A 20,632-nucleotide genomic window follows, 5' to 3' on the forward strand; every position below is an offset into this window, starting at 1 on the left:
CTCAACTCTTTCTTTTTTTTTTTTTTTAAGATTTTATTTATTTATTTGACAGAGAGAAATCACAAGTAGATGGAGAGGCAGGCAGAGAGAGAGAGAGGGAAGCAGGCTCCCTGCTGAGCAGAGAGCCCCATGCGGGACTCGATCCCAGGACCCTGAGATCATGACCCGAGCCGAAGGCAGCGGCTTAACCCACTGAGCCACCCAGGCGCCCCATTCTCAACTCTTTCTTAAATTATTTTCAGCATATATATTGTAACAAAATTTACAGTTCATTTTAAAGCCATCAAAAAGGAGGAATTCCCATGTGTTTTCTTGAAGTTGACATAGTATAGCTACCAGTATCTTACGTTTAAGAAATAGAAGGCATTCGATTGAAGGATAAAGACCTAATGTCTTTTAAGGAAAAAAAAAAAAAAAGAAAGTGTATTTATATGTAACACTGAAGCAGTCTGTGCCAAACATCATGTACCTGTAGACAGGAAAATTGACTCTCAGGCATCCCTGAAGTCTGCGGTCCATGATGAGAGATGTGAAGAAGAACTTAAGGTGTTCTCTCGTAAGGAGTTTAAAACCTAATTGGGAAGGCAAAAAATCATATGCACTAAACTATTAGACACTAACACTTGCAGTATTCACTGTGATACCGAGCTGGAACCTTAATACTCTATAGATCACTTGGAGCAGTCCTGCTTGGAGCTTTTTAGGACAGAGAATCTCAGACCACACCCCTGACCTACTATATCAGAATCGGTATCCTAGCAAGATCCCCAGGTGAATACCATGCATGTTTAAGTGTGAGAAACACTGAGCTAGAATAATGCAAGCAGAGTGTTTTAGAACCTGCAGCATTGTCCAATAGAACTTTCTCCAATGATGGAAATGGTCTTTTTCGGGGGGGGGGGGGGCATCCAGTGTGATAGCCACTAGCTTATATGGCTTCTGAGCATTTGAAATGTAGGTAGTGCAGCTGAGGCACTAAATTTTTAATTCCAAATCTAAATTTAAATAGTGGCCTGGGGCTAGTGGCTACCATTTTGGGCAGTGCAGGAGGAGAACACTGGATTAAGAATCAAAAGATAAAATACTGTTTCAACACACTCTGCCTTCTGTATGGAGCACCTTTTCATCTGTAGATGATTGCTTGGATTAGGTGATCTCACAGTTTTTATTTTAGTGTAACTGTCACAGCACTGTTTCCGTGGGAAGAACGCTTCTTCGAAACAGCCAAGTCTTGACATGCCATTTTTAGAGTACATTCTGGGCAGAGTCATCAAGGCAGGAAGGAATGAAAGATGGATTTACTAATTAGTGGCTCCACAAAGGAGGAGAGCGTGGTTTGATCATCAGCACATATGAAATATTCAGAAAATGTCTTGTCCCCTGTTGTATCCCTAAGGCGCAGATCACTGGGACATGGCAAACACTCTCTAAATACTTGTTGCCTGAATGAATAGGATGGTTAAATGAATACTCAGATAACCAAACGGAGTTGTTTCTCAAGTCCCTTAGCTTTGGTCTGTATTACAGGGGTTTTGTTTTATTCTGTTTTCTTTCTTGTTCCTTTGTAAATTTGTTTAAGAATAGTCTCCCCTCGGGCCCCAGCTAGAGGAAAACAGAGACAAATCAGTGGCATTTTTGTGTTGAGGGGGGTGTTTTAATTTAACAGCATCCCAAATAAGATCTTTATGTTGAGATTTTGTAAATATAATAAATATAAGAAGTGAAAAGAGGGGTGCCTGGCTGGCTCAGTTGGTGGAGCTCTTGATCTTGGGCTGATGAGTTCCAGCTCCGTATTAGGTGTGGAGATTAACATAAATCTTAAAAAAAAAAAAAAGAAGAAGAAGAAGAAGAAAAACGAAAGAACTCTACAGGTGGATACATTTAATTTTACCACTTGATTTAAGGGCATTGCTAATCATATGTATACTTACTAGGACCCCCACGGCCACTAAAAATGGGTTAAATTTGCTGTGATTTGGGCATGAAACTTCATGAGTCTTGCTAGCAGACAGGGCAAGAGACATACACAGGTGCATACCACATAAGGAAGAGATTTGAGAGATGAAAGGGTGGGCAAGAGAACAGGAAGAGGTAGAAGGAGACAGTGATGAGCTCAGGGGCCATTGAAGCAACCTGCCCATTCATGGGCCCACAGGAGCTGGTGGCATCTCAGCCGGGTACACAGGGTTCAGGAACTTGGGAGCGGGGGTCTTCTGCACATGTGTTCAGGGATTCAGGAGAGAGAATTGAGCAAGTTTGCAGGGCCCAATGAAGAACTCCCAGTGCTGAGGACTGGGGCACGCAAGAGGGGAGGGAGGCAGGATGCCAGAGCTCTTGCTTAGTTCCTGGGCACTGGAGCCTGAGCTTGGGAGGATGGCAAATGTTCAGTCTCACTAAGGAGATTGCTGGATGTAGAACCAATCTGGGGAAAATACAGTCACTGGTCAGGAGGAGACGTTAGCCACAGGGATCTCAGGCTGGGAAGGCCAAGGAAAGTTCCCAGAGCTGACGTGGTTTTATCGCAGCTAGAGGTGTTGTTGATACTGGCCCTCTTGTGGTGTCCCTCCTTAACATTCTGTCCTCAGCTTCCTGGGTTGATTTCTTTCTTCAGCAGCTTCATTTCTGGAAACAGACTGGAGTGCATTCCAGTCCCCTTAGTTCCAGTCCTTAAGTCTTTCTGCTCGTGGGACAGCTACTAATGCTGAGCGTTCATCTTTCGGATCTCTTTATCTTTTGACCTCTGCAGGATCAAGCCTTTCATTATATAGTTCAGTGGGAGAGACTTCTGTCTAGACCAGAGAACCAAGAGATTTCTTTTTAACTGAGTGCTGATTTTACTGCACTGCGTTCAGCGTGTAGGTAAATTATCATGCAGGCATGCTAACCTGTGCGTCCTGCCCCTGCCCTCTAGAGTAGCTGATGGGCTCCCGGGAGGAAGGCGGCCATGTTCGTCAGGGTCATCCTGCCCCTAGCGCAAGTATGGCACAACTCAAGCAGCCAGTAAGCATGTGTTGACCGCTGGCTATATGCACCTGCATTTCTATATCGTTAGCTGCCTGCCTCCAAGGAGGACGAAGAGTGGTTCCACTCCAACCACTGGCTTGCTCAGACAGTTTTTCCAAAGCCCATAAAATTGGGGATCTTTCGGGCCACCTTCCTGCCATGTTGGCTAAAGACTGGCCTTACGTTGACCATAATTTCTGTCCACTCTGCTCTGCCTCCGATCCATAGCGGGTCCCTTCTGGTTGAAAATCCAAGTCAAAATGGCTTCTCTGAGGAAGAGAATTTGTTGGTTCATTCAACTGAAAAGTTTAGAAGTCAAGATTGCTTTGAGCATGTTTGAATTGCGCTCCGTGATTCTGAAAGACGCCATCTCTTCATCTCTAGGCATATTTTCCTCCTGTACTGGTTCATTCTTAGCCCGCCTTGTCCAACACGGAGGCAGGTGTGCACTCCAGCAGCTGTAACGTTATAGCTTTCTCAGTAGTTCAGGAAAGCCCCAGCGTGAGCTCTAAGGCCATCAGTCATACCACCTCTGAACCAGTTGCTGGCCAAGGGAATGGAATGTTCCAGTTGCCTTGCTTTGAAGGGTCATGTGCTCTGTTTTGAGGCCAGCAGTGGGGTTTGCCCCACTAAAACCACCAAAGAGTGAGAGTAGGGGAGGCACGTGTTTCCAAAGAAAATTGTTTTTACTAAGAAAAAGGAAAATGGATGTTAGGAGGACAAAACCCATAGATATACACATTTCATAGATATATACAAATATACACATTTCTTTGTCCTTCCTCTGTGGTTTAGATGTGAGTAAATTAGGTCTTTAATGTCCATAAGGTAGATCTATCCTTCTGGAAATACAAATCTCAGTTTCTTTGTTTTGTTTTTGTTTTTGTTTTTGTTTTTGTTTTTGTTTTTGTTTTTCTTCCAGTATCCTCTTTGAAAAAGCTGCTCCTTTCCCCACAGCTCTGGGAGCAGCAGACAACAGGGTATAACACGTGGAAGGAGTGACAATCCAACAAACAGGGTAACAACTCTGCATAGTGTCCGCAGCTCCCAGCCCTGCCCTTTATAAGTCATGTCACTCCAGACAAGTTACTAACCTCTCAGGCACTTAATAATAGTTACCCCAAAGAGCTGCTGTGAGGAGTTAATCTATTATTATGTCTAAAGCTTTCAGCCTATGTCTGGCTTATTGAAAATGCTTACTACATTTTCTCTGTCGCTCCTGTCATTAATAATCATAATAAAAGCCACGGCTAGCAAACTGTTGGCACCCACGGGCCGAAATGGCTCCAGCATTCTTCCCTTACAGTACCAGCCAACACTGGGGTTCCTGAACTCACCTGAGCCTCCATCCACCCTGGGTCAGCACATGCATCCTTGGAGGAAAGTGTTTTCTTCCCACAGGCTACCTGGCATCCATCAGGTTTCCTCAGTGGGTTTGTCCTTTGTCAGTGGAGAGGGCTTTCCTGACTGCCCCTCATCTTCTGCCAAGTTCTGACCTACTGTTTTCTTTTTCTTTTTTAAGATTTTATTTATTTATTTGGCAGAGAGAGAGAGAGAGAAAGAGAATGAGCAGGGGGAAGGGGCAGAGGCAGAGGGAGAAAGAGGCTTCCTGCTGAGCAGGGAGCCCAACATGGGGTTTGATTCAGGACCCTGAAATCATGACCTGAGCCCAGGCAGATGCTTAACCAACCCAGCCACCCAGGTTCCCCTGACCTATTATTTTCTTTCACAGCTGCCTACTCTTTTCCTTTATTGTCCTTACCACTATCTGTCATTATTTTTGTATTTTTGTGTACTTCTACGCACCCAGAGTCCCACTTTATGCAGTAAGTAGGAGCTAAGTCAATATTTCTCCAAGAAATAAGTTAACATCAAATGGTTTTTGCTTCAGGGTCACGGGAACTTGGTGGAGGAGACCGTGAGGGACGCCAGCATCGCAGACAGTGCACAGCTAGGGATGGGGGAATATTGAGACAGAAGGCTGAAGAAAGGTAGGCTAGTTTTTCTGAAGAGCCGTGTGTGTGTGTGTGTGTGTGTGTGTGTATGTGTGTGTGTGTGTGAGAGAGAGAGAGAGAGATGGGGAGGAGGAACACGGTGAAGAAGGTTAGTCGGACGAGATCTTCGCCCTGTCAGGAGGATGCTGGGCACGCAACATCCGCTTCAGCTTAGTCTCACTTTTTCCAAGTGGATTTTGTCAGTGTTTAGCGTCTTTGCCAATTTTATGTATTTTCTCCTTTTTTGTACAATTTGGGAACATGAGGAGGTGCGGGTCATGTTGCCTATTTATTACACCATTCCCCAAGTGCTTTGAATGGAAACTTTATAAATAATGGCTATTTATAATTGTTGTCTAGACCTCACAAACAGTTATTTAACAGGCAATGAAATAATTTACTCACAGTTCTTATACTGTAATTACACACACCACATTTAAGGGGCAAATGTTAGGGCTTGTGCTGAAAATATAACTCTTGTTCATAGTGGTGAATGATTCTCTATGGACAATGAAATTTGTATTCACTAGTATGAAATACAGAACAAATTCACTTTTCAGGGGTTGCATTCTTAGAGGGGAAGGGCTAAAGTCATAAACTTAATCTAATCAATGCTGATGGAAAGGTATTAAAAGAGTCATTTATGAACTTCAAAATGATACAGGTTTATTGTCAAACATGTAGAAAATACAGGAAAAGAAAAAAAAAAAAAAACAAGAGAACGACCATAATCCTGCTTCCCAGAATAATACTAAACATTTTGGTATATACCCTTTTGTGCTTTTTTTCTCCTACTCATGAATTTTTCAGGCATACAATTCAAATCATACTATACATATGTCATGTAATTTTTTTAAAAATTTTAATATATTATTAATGATTTTCTAGGCCATTGTCTGTAGCTGCACTGTTCAGTGCTATAATCACGGGAAACATGGGTTGTTGAGCACTAGAATGGTGTGAGTAGGTAGAGTTAAGATGTACTATAAATATAGGAGTTTTATAGTTTTCAAAGGTAGTACAGAAAGGAGAATATCTCATTAATTTTCCTATTGATTATGTGTTGCAATATTGGGTTAAGTAAAATATATTAATAATTTAATTTCACTTGTTTTTTTTTTTTTGCTTTTTTAAATGCGCCTACTAGAAAATTTAAAGTTAAAATACTCATGTTCTCTTTCTCTTGGACAGCTCTGGTTCTGTGGCATCATTTTATAGGTGTATAACTTTATATTACATGAATATAATTATTTAACCAATTCTTGATTGGTTCCATTACACTGAATCTTCAGGTTGCTTCCTATTTTTTAGTACTAAAGTTACTTTCTGAACACCCTGTACATGAATCCTCTTGCATATCTCTGATTGTTACCTTAGGATTTACTGCTAGAGGTGGTAGAATTGCTGGGAGAGTGGAAATTTTTAAATGAGAGATGATGTTACAAAGAAATGAAGAAATAAGAAATAAAAGGGCTGCCTGAGGGGCTCAGTCAGTTAAGCGTCTGCCTTCGGGTCAGGTCATGATCCCAGGGTCCTGGGATCAACTGAGTCCCACATCAGCCTCTGTGTTCAGTGGGGAGCCTGCTTCTCCCTCTGCCCCTCCCTCTGCTCCTGTGATCTGTGCTGTCTCTTTCTTTCTCTTTCAAATATATTAATCAAGGGAGGGGGGGGAAGGAAGGAGTAATGCTTTTGCTTCTTATTAGTTATAATTTTCCTTGTAGAGAAAGATATGATTCTGGTCATTAGCAATTGCTCATTTTACATTGACTCAAAAATGCCTGTAACAACTCTATTCAAATTAATTTAATTTAGCTGTGACTAAACTTTTGAAAAGTCTGCTCTAAATTTTCATGTTTTATGTGAATTCTAAAGTATTAAGGGCTAGAACTCAGCATTATACTCCCTCCTAAATTAAAATGCATTCACTTTAGGTTGTTGATTGTAGACCTCACTGGAAAGGAAAAGATTCACAATGTATATACATTTTGAAACCTTTCTGATTTGTCTTTGTAATATTACCATGGGGTGGGGGTGAGCTTAAAAGATCATTTATCTGAGGTCCAGTGTATTAGATTTAGTATTTTGCATAAACACTATTTAACACTATTTGTCATTGTATATTAAAAACAAAGCCTTAGGATATTTAGGTCTAGAGCATATATTTGATGAACACAGTTGTACTTTTCTTGTAATATTAACTGGATAAAATACACTGACATTTTTGCATCATGTGGCCAATAGAGCCTCTGTTAAGCCTTCCTTCCTTCCTTCCTTCGGATTATTGTGTTTTATATTTTTCTTAGGTATCTCAGGGATCCTAAGGGAAAATGTCAGAAACCTTCAGGAGTTGCTGAACCCTCTTCCTCATCCCCTGAGTATTATTGAAGAAAATGCCAGTTCAAGAACTAGATCCTATGTTTGACTCAATAATTTAATATTGTTGAGGATTTATTGAACCAAATAGTGACTAGGATATAATTTAGGGGGAATGATTCATGCGATTCTAAAGTATAAGATGAAGAGTTTCTGGTTCTCTGTCAATGTTTCATTTAAAATCATAAATAACAGGGGTGCCTGGGTGGCTTAGTTGGTTAAGCATCTGCCTTCCACTCAGGTCATGATCCTTCTACTTAGGTCCTGGGATCAAGCCCCACATCACCTTCCCTGCTCAGTGGGGAGCCTGCTTCTCCCTCCCCTCTGGTCCCCCTTGCTCATGCTTTCTCTCTCACTCTGTCTCAAATAAATAAAATCTTTAAAATAAAATAACAAATTACATTGTCCACCATTGGAAGAAGAAAGAAAAATCCATAATGTAATCCCATTTGGTAAATTCTTCCTTTTTCCTAACTTTGGGTCTCAAGAATGAAGAATCAGCCTCCCCACCTCTTAGCAGAAATGCCAAGCTGGATTTTTCTCCTTATGAGTGAGAATAGAAGACTAATTTTCAATAGAAGAGTATTCAGAACCACACACTCGAAAAGAACTATTAAGTCCTAAAGATAATGTTGTATGACAGTCTATCATCTCTACGTTTGGGATTATTATTTCCTTGCTTTGTTTTATCCTCCCCCAGAGTAGTTAATCATCCAAAAAAAAAAATATTTACAAAGCTCTTTTATATCTAATTTGCAGTAAGATTTTCCCATCTTTGCCATCTGACTGAGAAAGAGGGTCCTTCCCTTTATTAATTTCCGAATGTGTCTTCAGTGAACACCAGCTACATCCTTCATGGTCTGCCTCTCAGTTAATACACATTCAGTGCAGAACGTTACAGAGTGGGATAGGTTTTCATTTCAGATCAGATATAGGCAGTAGATGTGAGATGACCTGGCTTCTGTAATAATTCACATTAAAAAAAATTTTTTTTAATTTTTTTGAGACAGAGTGATGGAGAGACAGAGACCATGAGAGAGAATGAGCAGGCGTGGGGGTGCGGTAGGGGATGGAGCAGAGGTAGAGGGAGAAGGAGCCCGATGAGGGGCTCAATGCAGGGCTCGATCCCTGGACCCCAGGATCATGACCTGAGCTGAAGGCAGCCACTTAACCGACTGAGCCATCCAGGCACCCCTCAGAATCACATCTTAAGTGATACCCTGTGTTGGCATTTGAAATAAAAGAGTAACATTTTATTTCAAGCAAACAAGTAGCGAAGTACAAAAGCTTCATCCTTTCTCTTCCTCCAGCTTGGAAGCAGATGAGCAGCTGCCATTTTTGCCTATTAGAAGTATGAAAAAAGAATTTAAAAGGTCGTTCATTTAGATTTCTTTTAACTTGTGTATATAATTAATAGCTTAGTTTAATTCGGTATTAAACCTTTGCCATCTGCAGGATTATCATGTGCTGGTGACATGAAAGTTGCATAGGAACAGGTTTAATTGAGTAATGAAGACTATAGAAAATGCTTCCAGAGAAATATTTTGACTACAAATAAAATCAAAGTAAAATATCTAGTTTTGAAGGACTAGGTATTTTTCCTAATTTAAAAAAAAAAAAAAAAAGACCTGCCATTTATTTTAGTGTAATTTTGTAAACGTTTCCATGTGTAATGCCACAGAGCAAAAAGTCTAAATCTAACACATTTGTTCACTACAAAGACAGAGGAGCAGAGGAAGAGGGGCTGTTTCTAGCAGGGGGAATCTAGAGGCAGAGTCATCTCTCAGTTTCCACCTGATTTATCTGAGGTGTTAGAAGGACTCTTTCCAACCGGGAGGATAGAGAAGAAGTTACGCAGTCCTTTTTCAAACTTAAACAGCACAGCTCCCCCACACATTTATCACATAGCTCACATCTACACCTCAGGTATGTGGTGATTATTTCTTGATGTCGTTCACACGTTCAATAGATTTTTTTTTTAATCTTATTTTTTTCACCGCCGACTTTAAAGTACAGGGATGTCCTATATCCATTCTGCCCCCACACCCACACCCACAGTCAGCATCCCCCACTAGAGCAAGACATTGGTTACAGCTGAGGAACCCCCATGGACACATTGTCACCCCCCATGTCTGTAGTTTCCACTGGAGTTCACTCTGGGGCTGTACATTCTTTGGGTTTAAGTGTGTAATGACATGTATCCGTCAGTATCACACAGAATTTTTTCACTGCCCTCAAAATCCTCTGTGGTCTGCCTGTTCATCCGTCCCCTCGAGTCCCTGGCAACCGCTGATCTTCCTACTGTCTCTGTACTTTTGTCTTTTCTGTAGTGTCACGCAGTTGGGATCATAGAGTAGGTAGCCTTTTCAGATTGGCTTCTTTCACTTAGTAAGATGCATTTTGGTTTCCTCCATGTCTTTTCATGGCTTCATAGCTCCTTTCTTTTAGTTCTGATTCACAGCAGCAATGATCTGAGATTCCCAGCAGCAATGATCTGAGAGCTCCTGCTCCGCATTCTTACCAGCACTTGATGTTGTCAGTGTTCTGGATTGGGGCCATTCTAAGAGCTGTGTCAATGGATAGTTTCTGAGCATGGACTATAGGATAGCAAATGGAGTTTAGCTGTTGGGGCACTGTGGGTGGTGCTGCACTGGGGGTGGTGCTCAGTCGGTTAAGCATCTGACTCTTGATTTTGGCTCAGGTCATGATCTCAGGGTTGTGTCATCAAGCCCAGAGTCAGGCTACACACTTAGCTTAGTCTGCCTGAGATTCTCCCTCTGTCCCTCTTCCTGCTCGCCTTTAAACCAATCAATCAATCAATCAGTCACATTTTTAAAAATTTAAGTAAAAAAACAAAAACAAATGGAGTTTAGCTGTTACACAGTAGTCCAGCCTTATCCACAGGGGATATATTCCAAGACTTTGATAGATCCCTGAAACCATGGATAGGATCAGACCCTAGGTATACTATTTTTTCCGGCACATACCTACCTAGGATAAAGTTTAAGTTATAAATTAGGGACAGTATGAGATTAACAATAATAACTAATAATAATACTGACCAATTATAATAACATACCATAATGAGTTATATAAATGTGGTCTCTGTCAAAATGTCTCACTGTACTGTCCTCACCCTTCTTGAGATGATAGATGATAAAGTGAGGTGAAAGGCATAGGCTCTGTGACGCAGTGTGAGGCTACTGTCGACCCTCTGGCGATGTGTCACAAGGAGGACCATCTGCTTCTGGACCCTGCTGACCATGGGTAGCTGAAACCACAGGAGTGAGATCGCAAATGAGGGGAGAATGTTGTTTTTCAAACATTTCTGAATACATCAGATTGTGCCTTGTTGATAGAATATAAAAATTTCTGGCAAAGCAAGATTGTAATACAAGCATCTAAAATTTTCATACTACCTAAGATCTGAAAAATGACTGTTTTATTATGAAATGACATCTAAAGTCAGATGTAAAGGCAGGCTGTCCTACATTCTTTTCTTTTTAAACATGAAGACTTCTTGTAGATGTTCCATTTTTCTCAAAATCTAAGAGCCCTCTTGACACAAGTATTTTTCCTTGCTATAGTTGAGACTTATGCACAAAATTAGTGTTCCCATATACATTTGAGAAAACTTGAACTTTATTCTTTTTGTTTAATTGCTTTATGGCAAAAAGATACTAAAAACTTAGACATGAAATAGTATAGCATGTGTATAAAATATGTAATAGATTACATATCATTAGATACAGAATTAGTAATCATTTTTTCCCAACATAAATACTTCTTGATCATGTCCTATTTATTTCATAAATTTTCTTTAATTTCTAGCTTTTTTTTTTAAGATTTTATTTATTTATTTGACAGACAGACATCACAAGTAGGCAGAGAGTCAGGCAGAGGAAGAGTGTGGGGGGGGGGAAGCAGGCTTCCCACTAAGCAGAGAGCCCAGTGCAGGGCTTGATCCCAGGACCCCAGGACCATGACCTGAGCCGAAGGCATAGACTTTAACCGACTGAGCCACCATGTGCCCCTCTAACATTTTCTTTTTTAAGAACAATTTTTATTTATTTATTTGAGAAAGAGGGTATGAGTGGTTGGAGGGGCAGGGGGATAGGGACAAGCAGACTCCCCACTGAGCAGGGAGCCTGACACAGGGCTCAATCCCAGGACCCCAAGATCATGACCTGAGCCAAAGTCAGATGCTTAATGGGCTGAGCCAGCCAAGCGCGCCTCTTCTTCATCTCCATTTTATAAATGAAGAAGTCAAGACGCAGGAGGATTCAGAAGATTCCGGTGATTTTGAGACACAGTCCACTCCTTTATTCATGTTCTGCTTAACAAAGCCAATGAACAGCTATTAATTATTAAGCGCCCTCCCTGTGCCAGACCCAAACTGTCGTGGAGGACTCCCAGTGAAGTTTGAATAATTGTTGTTACTGTGAACCAGGCTTCTAGAGGTGCTTCCTCGTGTTGCCTGCCAACTCAAGTGAATCTTGAGTTCCATCTTGACTTTCACCATGGAAAGAGGGGAGAAGGAGAAGTATACCCTTAGATTCTACACTTCCTTATGGCCCCACATGACTTCTCTTCTCCTTTCTTCATTGATTTAGTCACCTGAATGTATAGCAATGGTGCTTGTCCTCAGCTTGACATTGCACACATTATCTTTGACTGTCACTCCTGTGTCACCTCAAGCACTGTAAGCTATTGGTTCTTCCTGGGAAGTGCCCTTCAAATCATCCTGTCATCCCACCCTACTTAAGGCACCATCACCCATCATGTCACAGCCTCCTAAGTGGTCTTTCTATACTCCTGACCCATTTTCTATGCTGTGACCATGGTCACTGTGCTAGAAGGCAATTTTGATCATGGCTTGGCCCTGCCAGAACATGCCAGTAGGTCACTACTCAGCAGAGTTCACCAGCAAGGCCCTAGCAGAGTGGTCCCAGCCCACTCCTGCAGGCATCTCTATTCACCATTTGTGCATTTGTGCCCATGGAACCTCTTTACCTCTCCAGGTAGGAGAATGCCCAGATTTGTCCTCTTTATTCCTAACAGACCTTTCTACCATTCTTTCGCCCTGTACATTAACTGCTCATCTTCCAGTTCAGTTCCAGTGTCGTCTTGAAGCTTCTCCTGATTCTCTTAACAGTTTGTCTTCTGTCCTCTGACTCCAGGAACATTGCACCAGATTATAATAGTGCCTCTCCCCTACCAGATTATCTGTATTTAAATACAGATCTGTTTTTTGAAATTATTTTTGTCACTAAGGGTCTAGGAAAGTGCTGAGAAATATATGTTAATGCATCTCGGGCCTGAGTGTTTGCCCGCATATCGCACCAGTTGAGCTCAGCCTGGATCAGAGGTTTCATTAAGATATGACGACCTGGGGGGGCACCTGGGTGGCTCAGTGGGTTAAGCCTCTGCCTTTGGCTCAGGTCATGATCTCAGGGTCCTAGGATTGAGCCCCGCATCGGGCTCCCTGGTCAGCGGGGAGCCTGCTTCTCCCTCTGTCTCTGCCTGCCTCTCTGCCTACTTGACTGCCTACTCTCTTTCTGTCAAATAAATAAATAAAATAAAAAAAAAAAAAGATATAACCATCTTGGCTCAGTCGGTTAAATGACTCTTGGTTTCAGGTCAGGTCATGATCTGAGGGTTGTGAGATTGAGCCCTGCGTTGAGCTCCTTGCTCAGTGGGGAGTCTGCTTAGGATTCTCTTCCTCTCCCTCTCCCTCTGCCCACCCATCACCTCTAAGATAGATAAATAAATCTTTAAAAGAAGATATGATCATCTTGGTTTTGCACTGTAAATGTTGGCATTTTAAAATCCTAGAGGACTCTGCTGCATGTTTCCATATACTTAAGATCCCATAACTCTCTTTCAAACAGAAGACAGCTTAAATGCTTTGCACTGTGTTGTTGGGAAGAGGTGTTCTGTCCCTCTTTATCCTTGGTAATGGACTTGGTGTACTGGTAATAATGACATTTCACATCCATTGAGCAAATAATGTGGTAGGCATGGCGGTTTATGAACTATCACACTTACTGCCCATATCAACAACTTTATGACGTAGGTGCTATTTTTGTCCCCATTTTAGACAACAGAAAACGAAAGCGGGGGAGGTGACATAACTAGTGAGTGGCGAAGCTGCCATATGAACCAAGTCTCAGTGATTCCGGAACCCATCTCCTTAACCACCGTGCCTCACTATCTTTCAAACAAACATCTATTCTAAAAAGGATCATAACTGATACAGGAGAATTTTAAGATAAATTTTAAAAATTTAATAATGCTATTATTGACAATTTTTACTCAGTGGCTTAACTTTGGTTCTTCTGTTATTTTAGGAATACTTTAAATCTATTGAATTAGTAGAAAAATTATGGAAAAAAAAAATCAAGATCCCATAGCTAAAATTTGGGTGCTTGCACTTACTGGTCCCTTGTTTTTCTAAAATATACAGTGCTCTAGAGTAGCTTTGATTTTCATACTCAAACATTCTATACAAAACACATTTTAGAGAGCTTCTGTATTATAGATGTACTTGCTGTTTCAAATTACATGTATTGCATAGATCATTTTGGTGGAAATAAAATTAGCTTAAAGATAGGAAGTGCCTTTGATTAGCTCAATGAAGCCATGGTCAATTCAATTAAAGTGTTAAAATATATTTCAGAGGAAAGAATGTTTAGGGTCATAAATTAATTCAACCCAGTTGTTCCTAACCACTTACCATTTACCTGGGAATGGGTCCTGTGTTTGGTACTTTGAAGATAAATGTTATTTACAAAATGCCTAGTTAATAAAAACTTGCTTCAGAATGCTATGTTTGACATCAAAGATCTTTATTCTGAACTTTGTGGTTGACAAGGTTTAATTTTGTTTAAGTATGGGATAGGAGAGTCTTACTGGATAAGTTTGCATATAGATAAAAGTTACAGGCTTATCCAAATCACCTGTTCTGTGTTTATAGCTGTATTTCCACCTGTACTACATAATGTGACCCTAGATTTTTACCCTTTAATACACCTAGAGGGCTTGTATTTATAATTGGGCATTTCTTGAGCCATCTGAAACACTGAATATGTGAAAGATGTGTGTGAAAATCCATTGTTTCTCTTAGTGTCCCTCCTTTTCTTTTTGGTTGTTTGAAGACTCAAGAGAGGTGGTGAATATCAACTTAATCATTTCCGACAAAGTTGGGAACAAATGCCCTAGCCTGAAAAATAGTTTGTTGAAATATGACCTCACTGTAAAGTAGCACGAAAAGACCCAGTTCCCCATATCTTGTTCAAACTTCAAGAGTTGGCCCTGTACACATTGGGCTTGAAGAAAATTTGGAAAATCGGCATTTGGGTTAACATTTAAATGCCTATTCCAAGTTTAAAGGTGACTTAAAAACTCTTAGAATCAACTTAAAAACTCTTAGAATCAACTTTTTTTTATTCTCAGAGGGTTTTTTTTTTTTTTAAACTAATATGAACTGCTTTGGGGTAGTCCTCCTGTTAAAGTCCTTCTATTAAAGTGGCCAGGGATAAAATGGACAGAGGAACAACAAAGCTTGCTTTCTTCAAGGGAGTTCACTGAAAATTGCTTGATCCCTTAAGATCAAATTTATGTAATATATCCGCTTTAAAAATAACTGCCAATTCCTTGCTTTAAAGAAAGATTCTCTTTGCTAATGGAGAAAAAACAAAACGTTGTCCAGCCAACAAAGTAGCGAAACTCACCTGATGCACTGGTGGGTTTCCCGGGGCAGAATGCCACTGGCAGGGCTGAGGGAATGCCACTAGCAGGGCTAAGGAAAGGAGTATGAATGTGACCAAGGTCATCTTAGCTTCAGAGGTACACAGCTCTTATTTTCAAAATTTTAGAATATTTTTTGACTGTATGTTACATTTATTAAAACAAGATAGAGATAAATACCCTTTCTCTTGGCACATCTAGGTGGTAATTCTGTGGCTTGTGCTGTGATATAATTTGGAAACCAGATTTACAATACCTAACTTGCAAATTTCACGGCTAAGATACAGCCTGAATTATATGAGAAGAAAAAAGAAATCGTCAAATTTAAGCCACTTTGTTCTGGTCTTACTACAAATGGATGATAGTCCACATAATAATGTGAAATAATTCCACATTATTCTAGTTGTATAAGCAAAGTAGAAAGTGGCAGTCCTAAAAATCCGTCATTTCACTTGAAGTATTGATACAACTAAAACCAAATTAGCTTGTTCTCAGAGTAATTGTCTTACTTGTCATTGTTTATATGGATACAGTCTTCATAGGAGACATTTTCAGTGCTGAGAGAAATGGGACAGATTTCAAGAGCATTTCTGCTGAATTTTGCCTGGTTGTTTAATTTCTGCTGTTACCGCCAACCCCTTTTTTTTAAAAGATTTTATTTGACAGAGAGATACACAGCAAGACAAGGAACACAAGCAGGGGAAGTAGAGTGGGAAAGGGAGAAGCAGGCTTCCAGCAAAGCAGGGAGCCTGATGCCCGGCTCAATCCCAGGACCCTGAGATCATGACCTGAGCAGAAGGCAGACATTCAATGACTGAGCCACTCAGGCACACTTGCTGTTACCACTTTTTTGTTTTTAAGGGTTTTTTTTTTTTTTTTTTTGTAAGATTTTATTTATTTATCAGAGAGAGAGGTGGGGGGAGAGAGCGAGCACAGGCAGACAGAATGGCAGGCAGAGGCAGAGGGAGAAGCAGGCTCCCTGCTGAGCAAGGAGGTGGATGTGGGACTCAATTCCAGGACGCTGGGATCATGACCTGAGCTGAAGGCAGCTGCTTAACCAACTGACCCACCCAGGCGTCCCTGTTTTTAAGGTTTTATTTTATTATTTATCTGACAGAGAAAGAGAGATCACAAGTAGGCAGAGAGGCAGGTGAGGGGTGGGGTTGGAAGCAGGCTCCCTGCCGAGCAGAGAGCCGGGTGCGGCCCTTGATCCCAGGACCCTGAGATCATGACCTGAGCCGAAGGCAGAGGATTTAACCCACTAAGCCACCCAGGCGCCCGTAGCTGTTACCACTTTTAACTAGATTTTGTTCACAACCATTTTGAGATTGAATTACCTTTTAATTTTTTTAAATTACCTTTTAATTTTAAATGTATTTCCATCACCCATTAAATGTATAATTAGTAAAGAAATATAATTTTTTCAAAATAAGGTTTTAATATGTTTACCCTCATCTTTTGACCTTTAATTATATAATTTATATTTATATTAATACACTAGAAATTACCTTGATGGATTTTAAGGTTTATCTTTAACTCATTTGTCCTTCTCTCAGTAGATGTCAATACATACCATGACATTACATCTGATTCGGATTGAGCACATACTGAAATTTCTTTAAAGCTTCTGTTCAGATCTGTAATACCTTACTATTGTTAAGCACCCAAATTCAATCAATAGTTTGACGCTCTGCCTAAATTAAAGAACTTTTTAAAATTAAAAATATTTCAAATTGAAAATGTACTGTTAATGTAGATAACACATGAACTAAGGGGAAGCCTCAATCAAATTAAAACAATATAAAGAGCCCTTTGCCTTTGACCTTGTTCCTACTATCCATGCATCATCTCATTTAATCCCCCTCCCAAGGTGGTGAAGGAAATTTGACATTTGGATTGCATAGTTGAGGAAACATTGACATTTCCATTGCATACTTGAGGAAACAGAGGCTAAGAGAAAGTGAAATGACGGGCTCCCCATCATGAAGTTGGTAAATGGGAGAGTTCGCATTCTAACTATCCTCCTGCGAAGTCCACTATCTGTTAATAGTCTCATGGTCATCATCTGCCAAGGTCCTGCATGTTTCTTTTCCATAGTTCAGGTTCCGTTGGACGAGCATGGTGAAGGGTTCAGTGGCCACGTGCAATAGGGACCTCATCTGTGTTCCTGTGGAAATTCCATAGTTTCCCTACTTCAGTGAGTGCACACCCTCCATAGATCTGGTGACCCGTAGATTCGGGTGACCTTATACTTTGTCATCCAAACCTGGACAGTTGAGAGGGTGGAAGAAGGTGCTGTCAGTAACTGTGCCTGGAAAACAGACACCAGCTAAGATGTTCCGGAGCCACATGGGACTGATGGTTACCCAACATAAAGCAGCGGTGGTGGGAAGGGGGACCACATCAGCAGGAGGGGCAGGCGGTGTTGTGGTCTGAAATACCGTATGCTGGACTCCTGCTTCTGGGAAGGACAAGGGAGATGAGAAATGATGGCTGAGGTCAGGATTTCTCAGCTGTTCTTTAAAGCGTATGCCTGTGTGGCTAAACACATAGGTCTTCCATTGATGGTATCTGAATTGCTATATAAAGTCACTGTTGGATTAAAACACTCAAAGCCATGGGTCAGAGTTCAGCTTTGTTTTTCAGGTGCCTAACTTCACCCCACCCCTTTTAGCTACTCCTTCTACAGATGCTTCCTCACCTGGTTTAGAATTACAGAGCCTACTTTGGTGTAAAAGTTCATCCAGATATGGATTAATCCAAAGAATAGGTCACTTTACTAAGTGTAAGAATGCTACCTTGTTAACCTTCACCACCACGGATCAATATTTGCTCACCCAGATCAGAGAAGGGGGATGGCATTGATTAAGGACATTGGGCCACAAAGGTCTGAAGTAGGTCTTCTATTTTTTTTTTTTTAATATCTTCTATTTGTTGAAAGCCGAAAGCTAGTTCTAAAATTCCAGTAAATACCTATTAACCACAGAGTAGAGGCAACAGTTTAGTTCCCTGGAAAACACTGTGAGAAAAATGCTATTAAGAATTTATCACATGGGGCGCCTGGGTGGCTCAGTGGTTAAGCCGCTGCCTTCAGCTCAGGTCATGATCTCAGGGTCCTGGGATCGAGTCCCGCATCAGGTTCTCTGCTCAGCAGGGAGCCTGCTTCCTCCTCTCTCTCTCTCTCTCTCTCTATCTCTGCCTACCTCTCTGCCTACTTGTGATCTCTTTCTGTCAAATAAATAAATCAAGAATCTTTAAAAAAAAAAAAAAAAAAAAGAATTTATCACATGTGGCACCTGGTGGCTCAGTCGGTTAAGCATCTGACTCTTGATTTCTGGCTCAAGCCATGATCTCCGGGTTGTGAGATCAAGCCCCAAGTCGGGATCCACACAGGGCATGGAGTTGGCTTAAGATTCTGTCTCCCTCTCCCTCTGACCCTCCATGCTGGGGAAAAAAAAGAATTTGTTACATGGAAGATATTTTTCAGTATTAACGATGATAATGATTACTAATTGAGGGTCGTGTACCACAACAGAGAAATGATGTAACCCTTCTTTCAACATTTTGGACCTGACTTTCCCAAATAAAGCAGAGAATTACTGATTATGAAGCCACAGTGCATTTCATGGGAGATGGGCTTTTTGTGTGCGTCATCCTCTTACTGCCTACAGAGACGACATCACAAAGTAGATGCTACTGTTGCCCCTGTTGTAGAGACTAGGAAATGGAGGGTAGCACAACTGGCAAAGAGCAGAGCTGTTCAATGAACCAAGACTGGAAGGTTATCTTGTGAATAAGAATAATGTTTCATTTATCAGAGGCTCCCCTTCTGATAAATGATAAAACTGACACGATTGCTGGTTTTTTGAGAAACAGAAGATGTATTATTCCTGCCTCAGCCCGAAGATGACTGCCACATACATTTCAAGATATTTAACTAGATAATGTTAAATATAGTTTGGTTTTAAATAAAAATAGGATTTAAAAAATAGGATTAAAATTCATCTTATAACTTTTATATTGGTGAATTTAATAGGACTTTCGTTTTAAAATGGGAAGACAGATGCAAGGACAAATATAGGAAAATTAAGGACAGTGAGCTATTTTTAACACTTTCAAATTGAGATGGCAGCTGTTGTTAGTGTCAGAACTTAAATAACTTTGCTTCGTTAAAAAATAAATCCACAACATATGGATTTCAGCATGTTGTATACTTATTGTTTGTGCTTATTAGGAAAAGACACTCTGGTTGAAAAAATGAGAAATTCTCCAGGGTGCAGAAAATCAGTCTCCTTAGAAGGCAAGCAGTTATAGTGTTATCAAAAATGTTTGATGCTTTTAATTTAGCCAATATCTACAGTAAAACTAGTTTTCATGCTAATGAAATGAAAGCGTGGTATTAGACTGAGCTTTAAATTCTCTTATTTTTAGAATTACAAGCTCAAATCCAGAAGAGACATCCTGAGACTTTTTTTTTTTTTTTTAAGATTTTATTTATTTATTTGACAGACAAAGATCACAAGTAGGCAGAGGGTAGGCAGAGAGAGAGGGGAGGAAGCAGGCTCCCTGCAGAGCAAAGAGCCCAATGCGGGGCCCCATCCCAGGACCCTGGGATCATGACCTGAGCCGAAGGCAGAGGCTTTAACCCACTGAGCCACCCAGGCGCCCCATCCTGAGACTTTTTAATTCCCACCCCAAACTCCAAAAATTCATGTCTGTCTGGGGTATGGAAAGAAATCCATCTACGATAGAACAAACACCCTTCAGACTACCAAAGAAAATACTCCACTCTTCTTAAGTGGCTGGTTAAGTATTGAAAGCTGCATTTGCCTTTTATCAACTGAAATTCCTCTCCTCTCCCTTCAGAGTAAGACCTCAGGGGCTGCAAGGTGTCCTTGAGTCTGAAGGAGGCAAGTGAGCCTGGTGGCTGGAGATGGAACCAGCCCATGGAAGAAATGAAACAAGGAACTCTAGTTAAGATAACAGATTGGATATACACATTTGGCTCTATCCTCTTTCAAAATTTCACTGAAATGACAGTAAATAAATTATTTTTAAAAGGAGATGACCCACACAGGTGAGAAGCATGGGAAAGAAGAAGATAACAAGTTTGGAGGCTGAAAATGGGAGAATTAGTAGTAACTGACTTAGAGGACCTAAGAAGGTGGATCCTAATAGAGAAGTGAAGAAAGTTGAGAAGCAACCTAAGTTATACCACAGAACTCCCAAAGGCTCAAGAAGTCTCATGCTTAGGTGAAGGTAGAACAGAGGCTGTCTTGCTTGTGAGGCAGTGGAGGGAGGGGTACCTGACCAAAACCAGAGCAGTCGGGTAGCAGGCCTCCTCCACATTGTCCATCCAGGTTTCACCCTTTAGACAGGAAGGCCTTCTCTGGAGAATCTGGTCAGTGGAATAGGGGGTAAAGATGACACAAAACTAAAGATACTGACTTTGGGAATTCCCCAAAGAAACAGCCCAAGCTGTTTTATCTTAGTTTAGAGTGAAGACATAATTG

At 40.8% G+C, this 20,632-nt stretch overlaps 1 protein-coding gene across 3 annotated transcripts in view; it reads left to right on the top strand.

Moving 5' to 3' along the window:
* PRICKLE1 (prickle planar cell polarity protein 1) overlaps window positions 1-20,632 on the top strand; it is a 119,035-nt gene that overhangs the window by 53,991 nt on the left and 44,412 nt on the right. The window contains exon 1 of one of the 3 annotated variants that reach the window (XM_059185613.1): window positions 3,949-4,021. The exons of the other annotated variants lie outside the window; for them this stretch is intronic. The gene's annotated coding sequence lies outside the window, so the exon portion shown is untranslated. Of the gene's footprint in view, window positions 1-3,948; window positions 4,022-20,632 lie in introns of those variants that run through there. 3 annotated transcript variants of the gene reach the window in all.

The sequence above is a fragment of the Mustela lutreola genome, chromosome 8, assembly GCF_030435805.1.
Source record: "Mustela lutreola isolate mMusLut2 chromosome 8, mMusLut2.pri, whole genome shotgun sequence".
NCBI lineage: Eukaryota > Metazoa > Chordata > Mammalia > Carnivora > Mustelidae > Mustela > Mustela lutreola.